The sequence below is a fragment of the Lissotriton helveticus genome, chromosome 3_1 (assembly GCF_964261635.1).
Source record: "Lissotriton helveticus chromosome 3_1, aLisHel1.1, whole genome shotgun sequence".
Classification (NCBI taxonomy): Eukaryota; Metazoa; Chordata; class Amphibia; order Caudata; family Salamandridae; genus Lissotriton; species Lissotriton helveticus.
In genome coordinates, this window is record NC_136061.1 from 1746166851 (window position 1) to 1746186954 (window position 20104).

Below are 20104 nucleotides of genomic sequence, written 5' to 3' on the forward strand. Positions count from 1 at the left end.
TCAGCCTGAATCCCTTGGCCTCTCCCTAGACAGAACACACCGTAGGGACAGGCCCCAGCCATGCCCTTGGGGGTCCTGGCCTTCAGAGCAGTCTACAGACGCTGGGGCACTTAGGTGAGGACCGGGTGTGAGTTGGCTCCTCTACCTGGGGGGACCCGGCCAATGTACGTGTGAGGGACCAGGGAAGGAGGCGGCCCTGACCGTGGCACCTCCAGGAGGGGCACAGCAGTAGGCACTCCCGTGATGGAACACACACTCACTCAACCAGATCCCGTGGGAATGGCAGTGCCTCCCCAGGCTGGGACCACCCCCAAAAGTCCTGCCGCCCCGGGCCTCCTACACCCAAGACTTTGGAGGACAATTCCGGCTTATGGGCAGTGGACAGAAGGATGGTATCACCTTCCTCCTGCTTCTCCTGCACCTGCAGGTGTGTGAATGTTTCAAAACGTTGCCTGTGAGGTAGATCACTCGGCTCGCACATCAATGACGAACAGCTAGCTCAAGAATTTGTGTGATTGATCTTCAACATTTTAAACGCACCTTGTAGCCCTGGGCTTCTCCCAAAACTATGCTTGTCTGAGTGTTGCTCTATCATCAATCGCCCCAGGGCTGCCCACAAGGTCAGACCTCTGATAATCATCCGCAGAATCCCTCCCCCAGGTCCTGTTGCAGAGGTATGCCACCAGCATGCCTATCCTTCCTTCCCACATTGGCGGAGCGCAAGCTATTGAACAGTCCATCCTGGGCATGTCTCAGGGTGCTGGCTGTGTGCAGCGAGTTGCTGATTGTGGTGTCCCAAGGCTTTCCATGCACACTGCCTCAGGTACCCACCTCTGCGGCCGGGGTCCGGTGAGGACACCCCCTGCCAGGCCCACATGTGCTCGCCTGCCTCCATGGGCCTTGGTCTATGACCCGGAAAAAAGGGTGTACTGCCACGACCTCAGCCCCTACAACTCAGGGGCCAGTATTTCCTGATTCACCCATGCTTCAGCATCCGACTATGACCTCAGATCAGATGTGGTGACCCGCTGAATTTAAGCATATTACTAAGCAGAGGAAAGAAAACTAACCAGGATTCCCACAGTAATGGAGATTGAAGAGCTCATTGTCAAATCCCCACCACAACGTGGGCTTGGGAAATGTGCCATACATAAGATCGACTCCCTGGCGTTGCTCAGAGGAACCAAATCCTTCTGATGGAGTTTTATCCCACGGACGGTGTTAGGCTGGTAGTGGCCCCTGGTACGCTGGGATACGGTCTTCTCTGAGTCAGGTTGCTTGGGAATGCAGCCCAAAGCGGGTGGTACACTCGATCTGAGGCTAAATACGGTACAAGACCAATAGTCAACAAGTACCATAAGGGAAAGATGAAAAGAACTTTGAAGAGAGAGTTCAAGAGGGTGTGAAACATTGAGAGGTAAACAGGTGGGCTCTTTGCAGTCCACCGGAGGATTCAACATCACAGAAAGGTCATGGTAGTTGGTTGCTCTCTGTTCCGGCCATGTCCAAGGAGCTGAGGGAGATTTGACTACCTCCGCACCTGTGCTCAGTGCCACTGGGCAGGGAGACCAATGTGGGGCGCCAGGCATCTAAGGCGATGTTGATTACCCACCTAACCCGTCTTGAAGCACGGATCAAGGAGTCTAACACATGTGCGAATTGGAAAGCAGAGTGAAACCCTGTGGCACAATGAAGGTGAGGGCCAGAGCATGCCTGCTGAGGTGGGATCCCACAGCAAAGATAGTGGCAGGCACACCACTGGCTCGTCATCCGCTCCGTCGGGGAGTTAGAGCATGAGAGTGTGTGATAAAAAGATGGTAATCTATGCCTGGGCAGGGCAAAGCCAGTAGCAGTTCGGATGGAGGTCCATAGAGGTCCTTACGTGCAAACCAGTCATCTAACCTGGATATAGGGGTCAAAGACTAATCAAACGATTTACTAGCTGGTTCCCTCTGAAGTTTCCCCACAGGATAGCTAGCACAAGGAACCCCCAGTTTTACCAGGTAAAGCGAAAGATTAGAGGTCTTGAGGCCAAAACGATCTCTACCAAGTTTCAAACTTTAAATGGGTAAGAAGTCTGGCTCGCTAGCATGGAGAAAGGCATGGATGAGAGTGCCTAGTGGGACACTTTTGGTAAGCAGAACTGGTGCTGGAGAATTAACCGAATACCTGGTTAATACGCCCGATACTGACGCTCATCAGACACCAGAAAAAGTGATTGATATAGATAGCAGTGAAGTGGCCATGGAAGTCAGAATCTGCTAAGGAGTGTGGAATAACTCAACTTCTGAATCAACTAGCCCTGAAAATGGATGGCGCTGCAGCATCAGTCCCATATCAGGCCGGTGCTTAGAGCCACAGGGCCTAAGCTGCGATGAGTAGGAGGGCAGCTGTGGTGTGCACAGAAACCTGGGGGAGGGCCCAGGTAGGGCCACCCCAGGTGCAGATCTTTGTGGTAGTAGCAAATATTCAAACAAGAAGTTTGAAGGCGAAGTGTATAAGCATTCCGTGGGAACAGCAGTTGAACATGATTCAGTTGGTCTGAAGAGATAGGTCAGTACCATTTTGAAAGGACGGGCGATGGCCTCTGTTGCCCTCGGCCGATTAAAAGGGATTCTGGTTCAGATGTCCGTACCCAAAGTGGTGGAGACTGGCTCCCTCTCGGCGTCCAGTGCTTTAACGCAAATGATCCTGGAAAAGCCGGCTGGAGCACCAGGAAGAGTTCTCTTCTTTGTGAAGGGCAGGGAACCCTGGAATGGGTTCGCCCCGAGAGAGGGGCCTGAGCATTGGATAGCATTGCAGTTCCTGCGGCATCCAGTGAGCTCTTGCTGGTACTTGAAAATCAAGGTCTCCAAAGTGAACAGCCTCTGGCATGTTGGAACAATGTTCACATTTCAGGTACATGTCCTTAAACCAAGGACATAAGGATCAAAAGACATACCAAAATATTGGAACTTCTCATTGATAGAACGAAAAGATGGAGTTGGGAGACATAGGGAACCTTATTTAAAAAATAGTCAAGGTGAACTACGTAAAATAGATGTAGTATTTACCAAATATGTTTCTGCTGTAGTGATTGATGTTTCAATTGGATATGAAAGGTCACAAAATTCCCATGAAATTGCATTTGAGAGTAAAGTTAAATATTATCAAGATCTATCACAGGAAATCAAAAACCTCACCAACTGTTCCACAGTGAAAAATGTCCTGGTTTTATTCTAGGATGTCGGGGTATTTGGCCTCAAGGTAATGATGTTGCTCTGGCTGACCTTGGATTACAAATGTGTTTCCCATTTAAGAAAAATGTTTGCCTGACTACTTTAATGGACACTATTAAAATGTGCAAAGTATTCATGGAGAATTAACTGTTGAATTCAACACTAAGGAGCCGATTTCGATCTCGCTCGGAAGCGCACCTTACGGCATCTGTCAGTAGCGAGTCCGAGTCGTACGCGTGATTTCCGAGCGACTCGTACAGCTGTACGAGTGAGCAAGTGCAATGAGATATTCACCTCCTGCTCTGAGTGACTCGTACGGGACAACGTTCCCCTCTAGACGACTCCACCATGGCCAATACGCACAGCGCAATGGGGCGGATTCCCGTATGATCAAGTACGATGTGCACACAGAGCAGCTCGATCGAGTCGAAGCCTCCAACTCAAAAAAGCTCCAGGAAGCGGACTTTGGGGGTCCGTTACATACACCCTTTCACCCGGGGACCTATGACTCAATCACTGGGGGGTCCCAAGGGTCCCCCCTACACATGCATGCAATGTTCGGGCGGGACCGAGGCATACCCACGACAGGGGCGCCCTTGTCTGATACATGCGTTTTTTGTCTATTGGAGCCTATGTACGCAACGTACACCAGGCTTCCATAGATTTCAATGGGGCTCCGAGCGACTTGAGTCCGTCAGCACTGCGGCGCATCGTACTCTGTCGCTCGGAGCCCAGGAGCATGAGTCGGTCGGAAAGCTCTACGGGCGTGAGTCAGCTGTAGGGTTTTCCCAGCAAGTTCGTAATCGGGCCATAAGATGTACACTGTTTTGCACCACACATATTTAATCCTTATTAGTATATTGTTTTAGGAATGTTTATTTGTTGATATTTAAATCTATTATAGCTAACACATTTAGAGTATAACACATAAAAAGGATCACAGTTAACATGTTTAGAATTTAACTATAGCTTTAGAATTGGGAATGCTTATTCACTAGCTTTAGTAATATTATAGTTTTGTGTGTGAATTTAGATATACATGTGTCCATCATGATAGCTGATATATATTTGAACTCAATATAGATTTCAAGTAATTGTTTACACATAATCAGTGCATATCACACACACATATATATATATATATATATATATATATATATATATATATATATATATATATATATATATATATATATATATATATATATATATATATATTAATAACCTGCTAATCATACCTTACTTTTCTCAGTACAGTTCGTAGGCAATTTATATTGTTAGAGTAGTACTGGAGAGTGTACTATCTCTATCCTATATGTGATTCCTGTTCCTGTGAGAATAGCTTTAAGTGTAGCTTACTCGGGAACAAATGTATTGTTTGAACAAAGACCGATTTGATGCTGAGTAACCCAGAATGAGCCACCGCATGGTGGTACAAGATTTGCCAAATGGCTCGTCATCTAATTAGTGACAAGCATGAATGGATGAACAAGATTCTGACTTTCCCTACCTACTATCTAACAAAACCACAGCCAAGGCAATGGACTTGGAAAAATCAGAGAGGAAAGAAGTGCTATTAAGCTTGACTCTAGTCTGGCACTGTGAAGAGACATGAGAAGTGTAGGATAAATGAGAGTCCCTCAGGCTGCAGGTGAAAGACCACTACTTTTATTGTTTTTTCTTACCCAGTGAGGCGGGGGTGAGCCTCTGCTCAACCTGCACTCAGTCACTGCTCATTCACCTCTCAAGAAGCACACACATACCACTAAAATAAAATTCACTCTGACTGCTCATCCATCATACACTCACCTTACCCTATTCACTCCTACACCTCTCATCCCTGACCCACACACTGGTCAAACTACATACACAACTTCTCATGCTACATATCCACACACCGCTCACATTATATTTACACACTGCTCACCCTGCACACGACACAATCTTCATACCCTTAAATCGCATACCACCTATCTGTCACTCACTCACAAATTTCAACCTGCTCCCAAACTGCTCACCCTGCAGTCATACTCTTCACGTACTTCTGAGCTTGCACTACCACCACTAATATACCCCTCATGATGATTGCTCACCCAGCACTGATGCACCACTCACCCTACACACTAAATCACTGCTCACCCTGAGCTCACCATGCACACTTATGTACTGCTCCCTGGACACACGCATCCCGCATGGGCACCATGCACTCAGACACCACTTACCCAACAATCAGGCACTGCTTACACACTGCTCGCACACATCTCACCTTGCACTTACACACCACACACAAACCTCTCAGCCAGCATTCACTCACTGCTCGCCCAGCATTCGCTCACCGCTCATCCATCATTTGTTCACTGCTCACACTGCACTCATCCACCACACCATGTACACACACTGGTCACCCCTCAGCTCACACACCACTCACCCTGCACCAACATTGCCCAGCTTGCTCTCAAGTACAGCTCACATGAACACCACTTATTCTGCACACCCCTTACCCTGCACTCACACACCATGCACTCAGACATTGCTCACCTCAGTACTCGGAAACAGTCACCTTGCACTGACAGAACACACGCTACAGTCAAAAAGAGGCAGGCATCTGTTATCTTTCAGAGAGCTATGTCTTTTTCTGTTCAATTTCATGATAAAACGAAAAAGTATATTAATAAATTATAACCATTTCATCCCCAGACTCTCTTCAGACATCTACATTAGGGCTGTGCAGAAAAACTCTTCAATTTAGCAGGATCGAGTTACAAATAGAACAAGGTGAGAAACACCAGGACAGGCTTTGGTACTCTCCAGTAATCCATGCTGCATGGAGATAAAAGGGTCAGATCATTAAATGTAGATGGTGTAAGTAAAATAAAAAGTGCACATCTTTCATTACATCAAACAGCATAAATGTATGAGAAATAAATTTTACAAGATTAAAATGAGGCCCAACATAAGCTCAGGACAAGAGGCAGTAAGTAGCGTTGATAGTGATTTATTGATTGAACAATATATCAATGTCTGGTTACTCTTTCCTCAGAATCTGAAACACTGGTTCTTTTGTCCTTGAAATATGTGCAGGGACCACAGAACAGAAGTCCTCCTGAGCAATTATCTGGAGTACGTGGATCTGTAAGACTTAAGGAATAGGTTTTGAAGCTACTGAGGCCTCTAATAAACACCAACGAATGCCAAAGATCTCACAAGCTGTCAGCTGGGGCGTGGGACTGGAGCAGATGAACCCTGGCACTACAAAAAAAACGGGACTGAAAATGCAGTTTACACAGTGCAGGGCTGAAAACCTTTTGGAACTATGTAGTTATTAATTTGTACACAAGCATTTTAAACACGACTGAATAGTAGAAATTAATAGTAAATTGCAGGTAGGCACGGCCCTTTTCGTGTTTGCGATTTAAAAAAAAAAACTAGAACCACCATTTACAATAGAGGATACAAGTATGCAGAGCCCCTGTTCTTGAGCATTTAGGCTTTTTATGACATGTTTGTTTTACAACATTTATGGCAGGACTTTGGAAGACAAAATTGATAGCTATTTGACCGGGATCACACATGCCGGCAAGGATCGATCAGAACACATGAAGCCACAAAGAAGAACATAGGGGTCTATTAGGATGGCCAGCGGAGGAACCACCACAGTGCAGGCGGTGCTGTAAAATGCAATTTTCCGCCCACGAGTAGCGGTCCTCACGCCCGCCATATTATAATGGGCAAACACAGCCCATTTCCCGGTCCACCGCAGTGTGACGCCAACGGCCAACTAAAAGCGCCCGCCACCGCGGCGGTGGGAGCCAATGGACACTTATCACCATGCGGAATGATGTCCCGACCGCCTTACGAATCAGGATGCCCCAAACAGCCTGTCGCACTGCAGCGGAGAAACCGCCAAACCATAGACGGCAGAAACACCACAGAGGAGCGAGCGCAACCAGATTCACGGTCCCTGCCACCCGGTCCCGACCGCAATAGACCCAGCCTTACATGTTTTCCCTGCGCTGTACGTGATACACTACCAGCAAGTCATGGACGTCGCAGACACCGCCGCAGGTACGCAATGACACAACTCCGCCCACAAACACACCACACAACTCCAGAACTGACATAGGGTCCATGTCCACACCACACACCCTGGTGGGGACATGAACACATCCACAAGTGCATCCACACATGTCCCAACTGTCACAACATCACCTCTCCGCAACCAGGTCACCCATCTACCGCAATTTTGCTATAATGGCCCGGTCACGTCACCGCAGCGGAGTAGCTGCGGGAAAACATGCGCTGAATGCAGGAAGGCAGGGCCTGTGCCAGGTGTATGGAGGTGGCCATACACACCTCCATACACCAGGCCCCCACCCTGAAGGGACATGCTATGTGCCTCACCTGTGCCACCCCATGTACAACAACCACCCAGGTGAATCCACACACTCCAAACAACTAGGGAGGCAGCCTCAGTAGGCAGGGCTGCAGACGAACACACAACACAGAAACACATAGCCAGGGCAACCCTCACACCACACCTACACTACACACATGGCAACAAAACTGAGCCCAATCACAAAATCCACACTCATACAGAATAGAACCAAATACTCAACTGTACACACAGTCTGTCAAGTCACACAGACATACCCCACATTGACACACAGCCACATACTCAGACCACAAGTCACCAGCAATGTAGGACAACAGATAGGAAAGCAAAAGTGATGTGCACATCAATGGACGGCCAAGGAGCCAACCACTAAGAAAGTGTACACCACAGGCAAGACAATGAGCACATGACAACACCCTATCCCCAACAAAACACACATGGCTACTACAGTGAGTGAAATCAAACCACAGCCGCCCCCATTTGCAACAACTCAGGGAGACAGCAAGGCAAACCATGTATAGGCTCAGGAATGAATGAAAGTCACTGAAGACAAACAGACTTCAGCCACACAGCTGCATCCAACTACTTGATAGGTGTGTCTAAGCAGCACCACACACAGGACCCACTTACAAACTCCATAACTCTCTACCACAACTAGCATCCTCCACATATACCCCCCAACCACACATGCATCACACAACACCAGTGTCAAACACACAGAAGGGTGTCAATAATGTCCAGTCAATACATTCACAGACAAGCACACTCCCTGGGGGGCATACACAAACATCACACACACCCAGTGACGCCTGAACCAATTCTGACACCAAAACAACTGCTATCCACCATCATCAACAATAACACACACAGGAGTACAAGACAAGACCTGACCTTTGCAGCAAAAATGTAGTAAGGCAATGGGAGCACAGACAGAACAGGAGAACTCAACATCATCACTCATCAACACTACACAAACGACAGACCCCAGCAAAGACAAGATGTGCATCATCTCAAAACAAACATCAACACAAAATGGGAACAATGGCCCTAAGATGAAACACAGACAGACATACCACACCACCCAGCAAGTCAACATAGTGTCAAAATGTACCACCTGCATTCAAATACACAATCCTGACAAATACCAGCTCAAACATGATAGGAGAAAAGCCCCATGATGCGCCCAAAACAAGTCCAGGAACAAGAATAGCCCTAAGTGCATGTGACAGACACACAAGTAATGCACACCACACTTGAAACACACATCTGGATGAATCACAACACACTAATAAAACACACACACTGATATGTTAATATAACATCACACACTGAGCATCTACCAGCTGCAAGAGGTAAGACAGACCAAACACTGCACACATCCACTTCAAGCACACAACAGATGAACATGCCAATACCTCACAATGCCCAACACAGCAGGACATCAGGGGGTGCACACCAAGCAAGGGCAAGGCAACATACACTTACAGCACTGCATGCACGACAAGCAGTGTGTGCACAACAAACATACCAGTACCACACAGATAAGACTGACATAACATGAACACAGACACCACCAATCAGTACAGCACTGACACAACATCACACTCAGAAAGTGAAGCAGCACCACAGCAAAAACACATACAGCCAATACAACACACACACATGCACAGGTCTGGGACTCCCAGGTGACACCACCATGACTAGAGGACTGTGCAGCACAAACAGCAGAACTGCAAATGAGCAAACATGTCTGCAAAACTAAAAGAAAAATCACATGCAACCAATTGGTCAAATGTCAACAGTGGGACATTGGTCCTGTGCACAGATCAGCACCATAAAGTATAGAGAAGCCAATGAACTGATGAGGAGGCACACAAACTGGCAAGCAAAGGGGACAGCTGACATGAAAGTGAAGTGGTGTGTACACCAGTAGTGGACAGGTGAGGAGTGCCCCATACTAATATAGATGCAGGGCACACACACAATGGGTAGGCATCAGAAGCACAAATGGGCAATGGTCTTACTCAACACGCCACATGCCATCATGGCGCCAAAATAGACCCAAGTGACAGCAATGCATAAGAAACACACCCACAATGTCAGTGTGGCTGAGCAGAGCTGTACAGTAAGTCCAGTCAGTTACAATACACATGGCTGATCATTAAAAGTCACACTGACTTGCCAGACACACACTCTGCATACTCACAATTGCCACCAACAACAAGTAGTGGTCCCCCAAAAGTGCAAGGACACAGCCAACATATTGCATAGAGCCCAACCAACAACTTACACATGTGCACACAGTCACAAGCACAGGGCTGACCAACAGAAACAGGCACCCAACTCCAGAGAGACACATGTGTGCAGTTCACATTGCAGGGGCACACACACAACAACACCACTGACAAAGTCAGCCCTTCACACTGCACACAACACGAACACCCAAGTGCAAACATCAAAAGTAACACATGTGACTAGGAAGCCTGGACATCACTAGAAGACCATACACCAACACTGCTGTGTACACATCCGGAAAGCACACGCAGACATGATTACCCTGGCCTGCCAGCCTGGAATACTGTGTATAGAATCCCACGTTGTGCTGGCACTGCATACAGACATGACATGTGTCCAATATAGACAAGCTGACCAAAGAGTGACCATTACAACTGGAGTCCATCACAAACCAACATCATTGCACCCCCAAGCCTCAGAGCCAAGAAGTACTGAAGTGCATGTCACATCTGTAAAACCCAGAATAAAGTGACCCAAACCATTGGCAATGTGGAATTGGCATATAGAGCATGTGTCACAGTAAACCATACCCACAAAAAATAACACTTTATCATCAAGGACACTGACAATGAAGACAACAGGAGTAACTGGTTTTATTCACATATCACAGTGAAAGACAACAAAAATGGACAAGAGCAAGGCCATTGGCCATGACAAGGTGCAGAGTATGTCCATGAGATCATGCACAGGGAAGGGGAAAGCAGCAAGGCCAGTGGCAAGTTCAAGGTGCAGAGTATGTCCATGAAATCCTGCACAGGGAAGGGGAAAACAGCAAGGCCAGTGGCCAGTTCAAAGTGCAGAGTATGTCCGTGAGATCTTGCACAGGGAAGGGGAAAACAGCAAGGCCAGTGGCCAGGTCAAGGTGCAGAGTATGTCCGTGAGATCCTGCACAGGGAAGGGGAAAACAGCAAGGCCAGTGGGCAGGACACAGGGCAGGTGAGGTACCTAAGAAACTGCACAGGCAAGGCCCGAACATCAATGAACAATAAGGCCAGTTGCCAGGATAAAGTGCAGGTGAGGTACATGAGAAACTGCACAGGAGAGGCTTGAGCATCAGTGAACAGCAAGGCCAGTGGCTAGGATAAAGTGCAGGTGAGGTACATGAGAAACTGCACAGGCAAGGCTCGAACATCAGTGAACAGCAAGGCCAGTGGCCAGGATAAAGTGCAGGTGAGGTGCATGAGAAACTGCACAGGCAAGGCTCGAACATCAGTGAGCAGCAAGGCCAGTGGCCAGGATAAAGTTCAGGTGAGGTGCATGAGAAACTGCACAGGCAAGCCTCGAACATCAGTGAACAGCCAGGCCAGTGCCCAGGATAAAGTGCAGGTGAGGTACATGAGAACCTGCACAGGCAAGGCTCGAACATCACTGAACAGCAAGGCCAGTGGCAAAGATAAAGTTCAGGAGAGGCACATGAGAAACTGCACAGACAAAGCTTGAACATCAGTGAACAGCAAGGCCAGTGGCCAGGATAAAGTGCAGGTGAGGTGCATGAGAAACTGCACAGGCGAGGCTCGAACATCAGTGAACAGCATTGACTGGATGGGAGTCAATGTTGTGGGTGAACCTGCCTTGGAGCTTTTTTTAGGTGGACTCTCAGCAGGCACCTGTTTGTCAGTGGGCACGGAAACTGTCTGATTGTCTTTGCTAGACACTTTTGGTACAGATGAGTCCTTGGCTGGGTATGCCTCTGAGGCATGTGAACCTGAGGCCTGCTTCTTGGCTTCCGTGCCCTGGGTGTCAGATGAAGGGCTTTTTCCTCTGGGCTCTGGGGTGAGTTTATCTTTCTGTGGTGATGGTGTCTGCGCCCTGGACTGCTTTGGCATCTGCTGCTGCGTGTGATGCATGTGCTGAGAGCCCGATTCACAGAACTAACTTGAGACAAAATCCTAAGCTTACTACCATTTTGGTATTCACAGAAGGCACTTATTCATTTCGGTATTCACCGAAGGAGTCCTAACTTTAGGGCTCCTAAATGCCTTCTGGCAATACCGAAAGTCTTAAAAATGGGAATTCTCTCAGTTTAGGAGTAGTAAAGTTAGAACTCCTAACTTTAGGACTCCTTAATGCCTTCTGTGAATACCAAAAGTCTTAAAAATTGGATTTTTCTTAGTTTAGGAGTAGTAAAGTTAGGACTCCTAACTTTAGGACTCCTAAATGCCTTCTGTGAATACCAAAATGGTAGTAAGTTTAGGATTTTGTCTTAAGTTAGTTCTGTGAATCGGGCCCTGTATCTTTCCCTTGATGTCTGTGGAGTGTGGTCCCTCTCTTCAGATGTGGCCACTGGCAGGGTAGTGGGCCAATGGACTAGAGCTGGACTAGTAGATTGTGCCAGTTGAATGGCTGCCGTCACCGCAGAGGACAGAGACTGTACAGTCCGGTGTAGCCCATCCACGTCTGAATGAATGCCCTCCATGAAAGCCAGCCCCTGTGGCAATTTTTTGTCGTGGTCTAGGAAGGCATTGAGGAGAGCGGTCTGCCCCACACACAGCTGGCGCAAAGGATCCACAGACCCAGCACTGATGGCAGCAGGGGCGACAGGGACAGAGGTGTCTGAGCTGAAGGAAACACTTCCCTTTTTTGTGGTGCGAACACAGGCAGCAACAGTGGAAGAAGCTGGGTGGGTGGGCATTGGACGCTGTGTGGTGGACGAGGAGGCAGAGTCACTGTTCCCTGCTCCAGACAACAGAGATGCGTCACCGCTGTCGTCAGATGACGTAGAGATCTGCGTCTCTGTCTGCGAGTCCTCTAGAAGACTTCTGTCCCCCTCTGATGTGCTTGGGACATCCGTATCACTATATTCGTATGCAGCAGTTGGGCTTGATGCCTCTCCACTGGTGTCCGTCCCCTGTCCTTCAGTGCCCACGTGAGATGCTGCATGAGAGAGAGAGGTAGGATCAGTACATTGGCATCAACATTACAAATATCTGCAAGCAAAGCATCAGAAAAGATGAAGAATCCTCCATGTTGCACAACACCTTAGGCAGTAACATCATGCAACCTCAATCCATAAATCAAATTACCGTGGCATCATGCAAACTTGGCATAAGTCACCCATGTGATGAACACACTGTAGTGTAGTTCCTTTATTTCCAATAGGCTCTGTGCATTGGAATAATATATCCTATAGATGTGAGGTAGGACTTATGTCTACTAGATCGCTATCGAATATATTAGACTTAATTGTGAGTGCTAGGTAGCTCAGAGGTCACCAGAAACTTTCTCGAATTCACAAGAAGGGATTTAGTTTCTGACAACCGTATAAACATGACAACTTTGTTTCCCCAAGATAAAACTGATCTTCAGAGTCGTGGAAACAATAGATAGATATTTTACTCAGTCATTCTGGCATGCTTCGTTTCACCAGAGGTGCAGAGAAATAGAGAGACGGACGTTTTCAATAAAAGTATTTATTGAACAGTCTTCTTTCTCATGCAGAAGAAATGAACTGCTACAATCGTAAGACTTGTTGCAAAGTATAAAGCGTACAGTGAGAAGAGCAGGATAAAATAATACTGTAAAAGCATTGTATGGTTCCTAGACCATAGATAAATACATACATAAATAACAAAGGCTAAAAAAGTACTCAACTGGTGCTTCTAAAATACGCCTACCCGATGTACCTAACCTGAGTCTAGTACGAGGGAAGAAGTAAGTGAGGTGTAGCATAAATCTAGTATTCTTTTTGCCAAGAATCTATCCAAGATTTCTCTTCGGGTCTAATCAGCTCCGTACCTTGGTTTTAGAATGAAGGAGGTCAGTCTCAGGACTCGATTTCCCAACAACCCGCAAGGGTAGCTCGGATACACTGGAGCTGGATTTCTCGGCCAGAGAAAAGACATTGTCTCTCTCAGTGCGTCTGCTGGAGGGTCGTCTTCCTTCGGCACTTGCTGTAGCAGGATGCGTCGGGCAAGTAGATAGTTGAACTACTCCAAACCACCGTGTGTTTGCTAAGGCAAGTGTGGGCATATTTATACCTTGAAGGTGCCGAGATTGACGTAAAAGTGGACATAATAACGTCATCAAACAGTCTCAGTTCTTTAAAAACTCCATGAGTTCTTGGATAAATCAATATTCAAGCAAGGGGAAGTTCCTAGCTGCTGAAGCCGAGTTTTCCAAGAAATTGTTGTGGATTTTCGGAACTAGTGGAAGTAGCCATGCTGTATTTGGACTGCATGAGCTGTGTCTAAATATGGTTATGATTTCTATGCCTATATATGGACATGGTGATTTATACCTCTATAAGGGCATGAATCGGGAAAATTACACTGGGGTCCTAAAATGTTCTACAACACCCACTCCACTTTATTATGTTCGACATTACTAAATCTAAGCATTAAAACATATCTAAAGCATGTGTTCACAATCCCACCCAAAAATACATAAAAATGCATTTTAAATGGCTGCACACGAAAATGAGCATTAATACTGAACGCATTTCAAAAGCAATGATTTCATTTCAATCATGTAGCATGTTGTTAGTATTGCTAACTGAATGAATCATAACAATTACAGATATGAAATGACGCTAAATACAGAAAAAAGGTCGAGACCATCCCATAGCAGAATATATAAACTGTTTTGGTTTCTTGATAAGGTCAATATCGTTTCAAGGAAGTGTTCAAAGACTTCTTGTTCTCTAAGAATAGTTCTACTTTAAGCAGATTGCTTTGTGCCAAAGTTCATTTTTAGAAGAAAAAGCGAAGGTCGAATTTCAGAGTTGAAAGAACGCTGTGTGCTAACTTCAAAAGTTATTCTCGGTGTCAGGAGAAAACATTAAATCGTCTAGGCTGGCAAAGAAATCGTCTACCACAGTAGATGAAAGTTGAACCACTTCATTAAGTAGATCAATCGTGCACAGATGAAAAGCATCGCCGTCAGTGTCAGTCACATTAGCAATGTTCGCATTAGATGGTACCTGTGTGCCTGTTGGTCCATCTATCTCACCCTCATCTGGAATTGCCGGTGGGATCTCAATGAATTCCGTCATCAGGATTGGTAGCCGTTGGGGGCAACACATTGCATGAGCCGTTACCGGACCCAGTAATGCATCAATATCCGTTGGCATAGCTGATGGAAGTGTTAGACAGATATCCAACACGCATTCCTCTCCACAAAGCAGGCATCGTAGAACAGGTAAGATGCAATCTTGCCAGATTGGTCTGAACGATAGGAACCACGTGGTATTCAGATCTCTCAAACGAGCCAAGCCAAGAATCTGTGTTATACGTTCACGACACTGCGTTGCCAGAAGAATGTTCTCCATGGTAATCTGGGTATCGCTGGTGACCGAACTTGCCATAACGGAGCAGGAGGAATAAAAATAGTATCCCTGCTACGAGTCCCAAGACGAGAGGCATGCCGCCGAACACAGAGTGCACTAAGTTAGGAAAGATGCCCAGGACTGCTTCAAATGGTGCTAACAGTCCCGAAAAAATCGTCTTAAACACATGTACAATACCACTGGTATCAGACATGTTTAAGATATGACCTAACATTTCTGCAAAATGTATGGGGAAGTTTGTTGATAACAAGGCATGTACCTCCGCAGAGGACCTTGCAACTTGCAGATTATACGTCTCTCTGGACGAGGTCAATGGCACAGTTTTTTGTAAAAGAATCGCTTTAATTCTGCTTAAAGTATCAATTCATATAGAAGAGATGTTCAGTGAAGGCCATAGTGGCGACTCCCCGTCTGTCTTAGTTTTCGGAAACAATACTTGCATACAATAAGTGACCCTGGCTGACACACTAACGAGATAGGCTATCCCTGGCATCATTCCACAACAACTGTGATCATTCAGCATTATGTAGCTTCCATTGAAAAGCTGCCTAAAAATTAGATCTATCACTGCTGCCAGGGAACCCTGCAGGTGGCATGAAAAGTTGTTTGAAGAACAATCACAGGCTCCATGTAAATTAATACCTTGACAAAGAAGTGTACCGCTCAATGTTGTTTTACAGTTTTTACCACTAAGAAATACCTCCTTTTCCCCACTCCAACATTTGTGTGTGTATGGTAAATCCCAGGTGGACTTTATTTACTCTTTACCTAACCTTTCATACAGGCCTGCTGGTATGTGTTTTAAGCAATACTGAAACTGGACTATCGTCACTGGTATCGTGATGGTGCCATGTATTATCCATTCAACGGCTGGTTTCTCAGAAACGGTTAATGGTAATCTTTCCAGTTTTTCTATGCTCAGCACCGTATAGTCTGCTCCCCTCTGTGCCAAAGAGATTTGTTTATCTGTAAAGTTAAATACAGTAAACAATGACGTGGTGTTGATTAGACGCCAAGGCACATAGCCTAAACGAAGGTTTTGTAATGTCCAGCCTATCAGCATTATAGAACGCAATTGAGACTGGCCATGTTGTAACATTAGCAAGTCCTGTTCCATTATGTCTATGGCAGAGGATACAATGCTGTCCAAGGAATAAATTCTGGACGACAGAGTTGTTAACCCATTGTCAACTACAGAGAGAGCTTTCTCTAAATTAATACGATCAATTTCCCGTATTCGTTCTGCAGTTTCCATTTGTGTGACTTTCCATGCTTAATTATAAGCAGCGTATATACCGGGGTATATGAAACGTTTGACGTTGTTTGCGAGGCCCAAGTAAGAATTCTCTCTAATCAATGCCATCTTTAAGTAAAATTAAGTGTTGTTTTATATCTGGGAGTGCGGATTTATGTAGCCACTCAAGGCACAGTTTTCCTACACTTTAAGTTGTTATTATCCCTGGATGTTGTCTCTGGACATATCTCGGATCTGGCCTAGTTACTTTAAAACCTTGTGTCTTGTTCAGGAATCTATCTTGACAGTTATTTGTGTCTGTGGGCCAGATTTACCATTTTTTCCATTCAGGATTACTTCTGTTTTGTTGTGAAATATAATTTACATCTACCTCCTCATCTGTAGTTATATTACTATCAGGTGTGGGTTTTGGTATGGACGGTTTGTTTAATTTTTTTATCTTAGCCAGGTCAAGACAAGATGAAGGGTATTTTCCCCCCTGGCCGTCCTATAATTTCCGACATTGATTCACCTACGGAAAGATTATCGCAGTATGTGGATGGTTTTCTCCAGCCTTTTGTTACCAACCTGCCAGCTTATATACAGGACTCAAGGGATATTCTTGAGAAATTCAATGGTTTATCATGATCCGAGGATCTTATCTTTGTGACGGAGCTTTACACTTGTATTTACAAACAATTCGGTATGACGGCGGTGCATTCCTTTTTGGCAACCCGCACGGCTGACCATGCCGGACACTATGAGATGTTGATGGAAATGATCGACATTATTTTATCTTGGAATTTTTTCCTTCAGAAAATTACGTGGTTTCATCAGATTCAGGGGACCGCGATGGGGAGCAGGTTTGCTCCCTCGTACGCCGGGCTCTATATGGGCTGGTGGAAGAGGGAGCATGCCTGGGGTAAATATGCCTCCCCTGGATGGATATGATTGTCTTCTGGGGGAGGTATATTGACGACATTATTATGTTGTGGAAGGGTACTACTGGTCTACTTATGGAATTCCATCCCTTCCTTAACGATAATCCCCATAATGTCCATTTGACCATTAAGGATAGTAGAGAAAGTATCGATTTTTGGGATATTCTTTTCTATATTGACAATAATGAGATACAGAGTACCATCTATCGTAAAGCCACGCCATGTAACAGCACTCTACATGCTTCTGGTTCACACCCTAAATCTGTAATTATAAATATCCCCTTTGGAGAAATGGTGCGAGTACGTTGAAACTGCAGTTCAGATGATAAGTTCAAGGAGGGCATCAGTGAGGTGAAAGACAGATTTCGACAGAGAGGGTATAATGAGGAAACTCTGAGGAAGTTTGTTTAATATCTTGAGAAAACATTGGGGGCTGTTATATGAGACATCCAATCTTAGAGAACTAGTCACTGCTACACCAAAAGTAACGTTCAAAAGAGGTAAAACTCTGCGCAACTTATTGTGTCCAAGTTACCCTATGAACATCAGTTTACGAACATGGCTCCCCACAGCTCCGACAGGTTTGTACACATGTACAAGTTGCAATATGCGTCCTCTTGGCAAGAACAAAATAAGGACATTTCAGTATAATACTCCTAGAGCATATGAGATAAGACATTTTATAAACTTCAAAACAACCTATGTAGTTTATATTATAGGCTGTGGGTGTGATAAGATATATGTAGGCAGCACAGTTCGCCCACTCAAATTACAGATACAGGAGCATGTTCGGGCATTGAAAAACTATGATCTAAAGTACCCTATGACGTATCACATGAGGGAGAACCATTCAAAAGATGATAAGATATGATTCCATGGCATTGACCATATTCCGGCACACCCACATGGTGGAAATAGAGAACTCACTCCTCGTAAGAGGGAGGCAATGTGGATATGTCGCTTGAGATGTATAGAAATGGGGCACAACACAGATGATGAAATGCATTATTACCTGTGAAAGTAAAGAGCATTCTGTGTAATAGGGATCACTTGCTTCTTTTTTCCCCTAGGTACTCCTGCGTCAGCTAAGGAAATGCTAGGTAAACTTATATGCTGTAAGAGACAATAACGAACAATTAAATCTAATGTGTACTTTATTGTTTAGCACAATTCACTATAGGATTGGTACTCCATAGGGTATTTGGGAACATTATAAGGAGTAATGGTGCCTTATGATTTTTGGATACCGTGCACCCTGATTCAAACAGACCCTGACTTCGATGAAATTCAATAACGTAGTGTGTTTGAAACAGTTTTTAAATCTTCATAATATGTGGTTTGAACCCATAGTAAGGACACCTTAAACACTGAGATACATGGTTATTGCCTTGTCACTGCTCCCCAATTTCTCACTAGCCTCTTGTCTACTATTCTGCTCACAATCAAGCACAATGTTTATTTGCAGAGATGCATTGCGTCATACAGGGCTGGGACACAATGGGCTCATTGGGAACAACTCAATGAGTAATGGCATAATTTTTGGAGATATATATTGGGCCACATAGGTCTATATGCTAATGAGAATTGCCCGTGTAACGTGCCAGTAGATCTTGAGTTTTCTATAATTGGCTTTTTGTGTAGGAAGATGGGATGATTGGTTCCCTTGAGTAATGTGGATAATTTCCCTTGTTGTTTTCCTTCTTTTTTTGCATGTTATTGCTTTTCGTTTATTGTCCACTAACCTTTCTTTACGATACCGTGCCCACTCAAAGATGGAGATGATATAAACTCGATCGGATTCGCATAGGGTCTCTCGTTTTCTATTAGTGACGGGGTTTTGGGTTTCATTTTGCGCAATGAGTTCCCTGGTTTTTTGACATGTGTGCAACACAATAGAACATGTGTCTCAGTGCATTGTTATTATGTTTTGTGGTATAACTTTTTGACTCTAACATTGGTGTAACATTTTGATAAGTAGCAAGTGTGACTAATTTATTGGGCATAAAAATATCTGTTGCCTGATTGTTAACAGGGAGAAGTTACTATGCAGTTCTGTTTGTTTTGCATGTTATGTTATGAAATTTGTAAAGCGCTCAGCTGCCACAGCAAAGTGGCGTCCCGGCGCTATGTTGGACAAAATAACACAACCAGATGGAGAAACCAGACAGAACGAAGGAAACAGATTTAGACTAGTGGAAACAAAAAAGTTTTAATAGCTCTTCTGAAAGGCAGTAGATCCGGTAAGGCACGGATATCAACGGGTAAAGTGTTCCAGAGACTCGCTGCCAGGACACCAAAGGAGCATCCACCAACTCTGGTTTTCCTGAAGCGAGGAACACAGGCCAGAAATTGACCCGTCGAACGTAGAACTCTAGAAGGAATGTAGTAGGAAATTGCCTGTGCAAGAATGGGGGGAGATGAAGCCTTTAAGATCTTAAAAAACAGGCACAGGGCTTTGAACTTGATCCTCTGTCCAACGGGCAGCCAATGTAGGTCATAGATGGTACGTCTGGCAGAACAGAATTTAGGCAGACCTACCAGCATTCTGGCAGCCGCGTTTTGCACGCGCTGGAGGCGTGTAAGTTCAGCTTGGTTAACGCCCAAAAGAAGCGAGCTGGCATAATCCAATCTAGAGAGCACTGTAGCTTGGACAATGAGTTGCCTAGTAGGGGCATCAAAAACTTTAAAAATGGGTCTAAGGCTCTGAAGAACACCAAAACAGGTACCGGCAACTCTTTT

The 20104-nt window shown here is 45.4% G+C and overlaps 1 pseudogene; it reads left to right on the top strand.

Annotated features, from left to right (window-relative positions):
- The first annotated feature begins 1024 nt into the window (after positions 1–1024).
- LOC144825584 (28S ribosomal RNA) lies at positions 1025–2915 on the top strand (annotated as a pseudogene).
- Positions 2916–20104: the final 17189 nt, after the last annotated feature.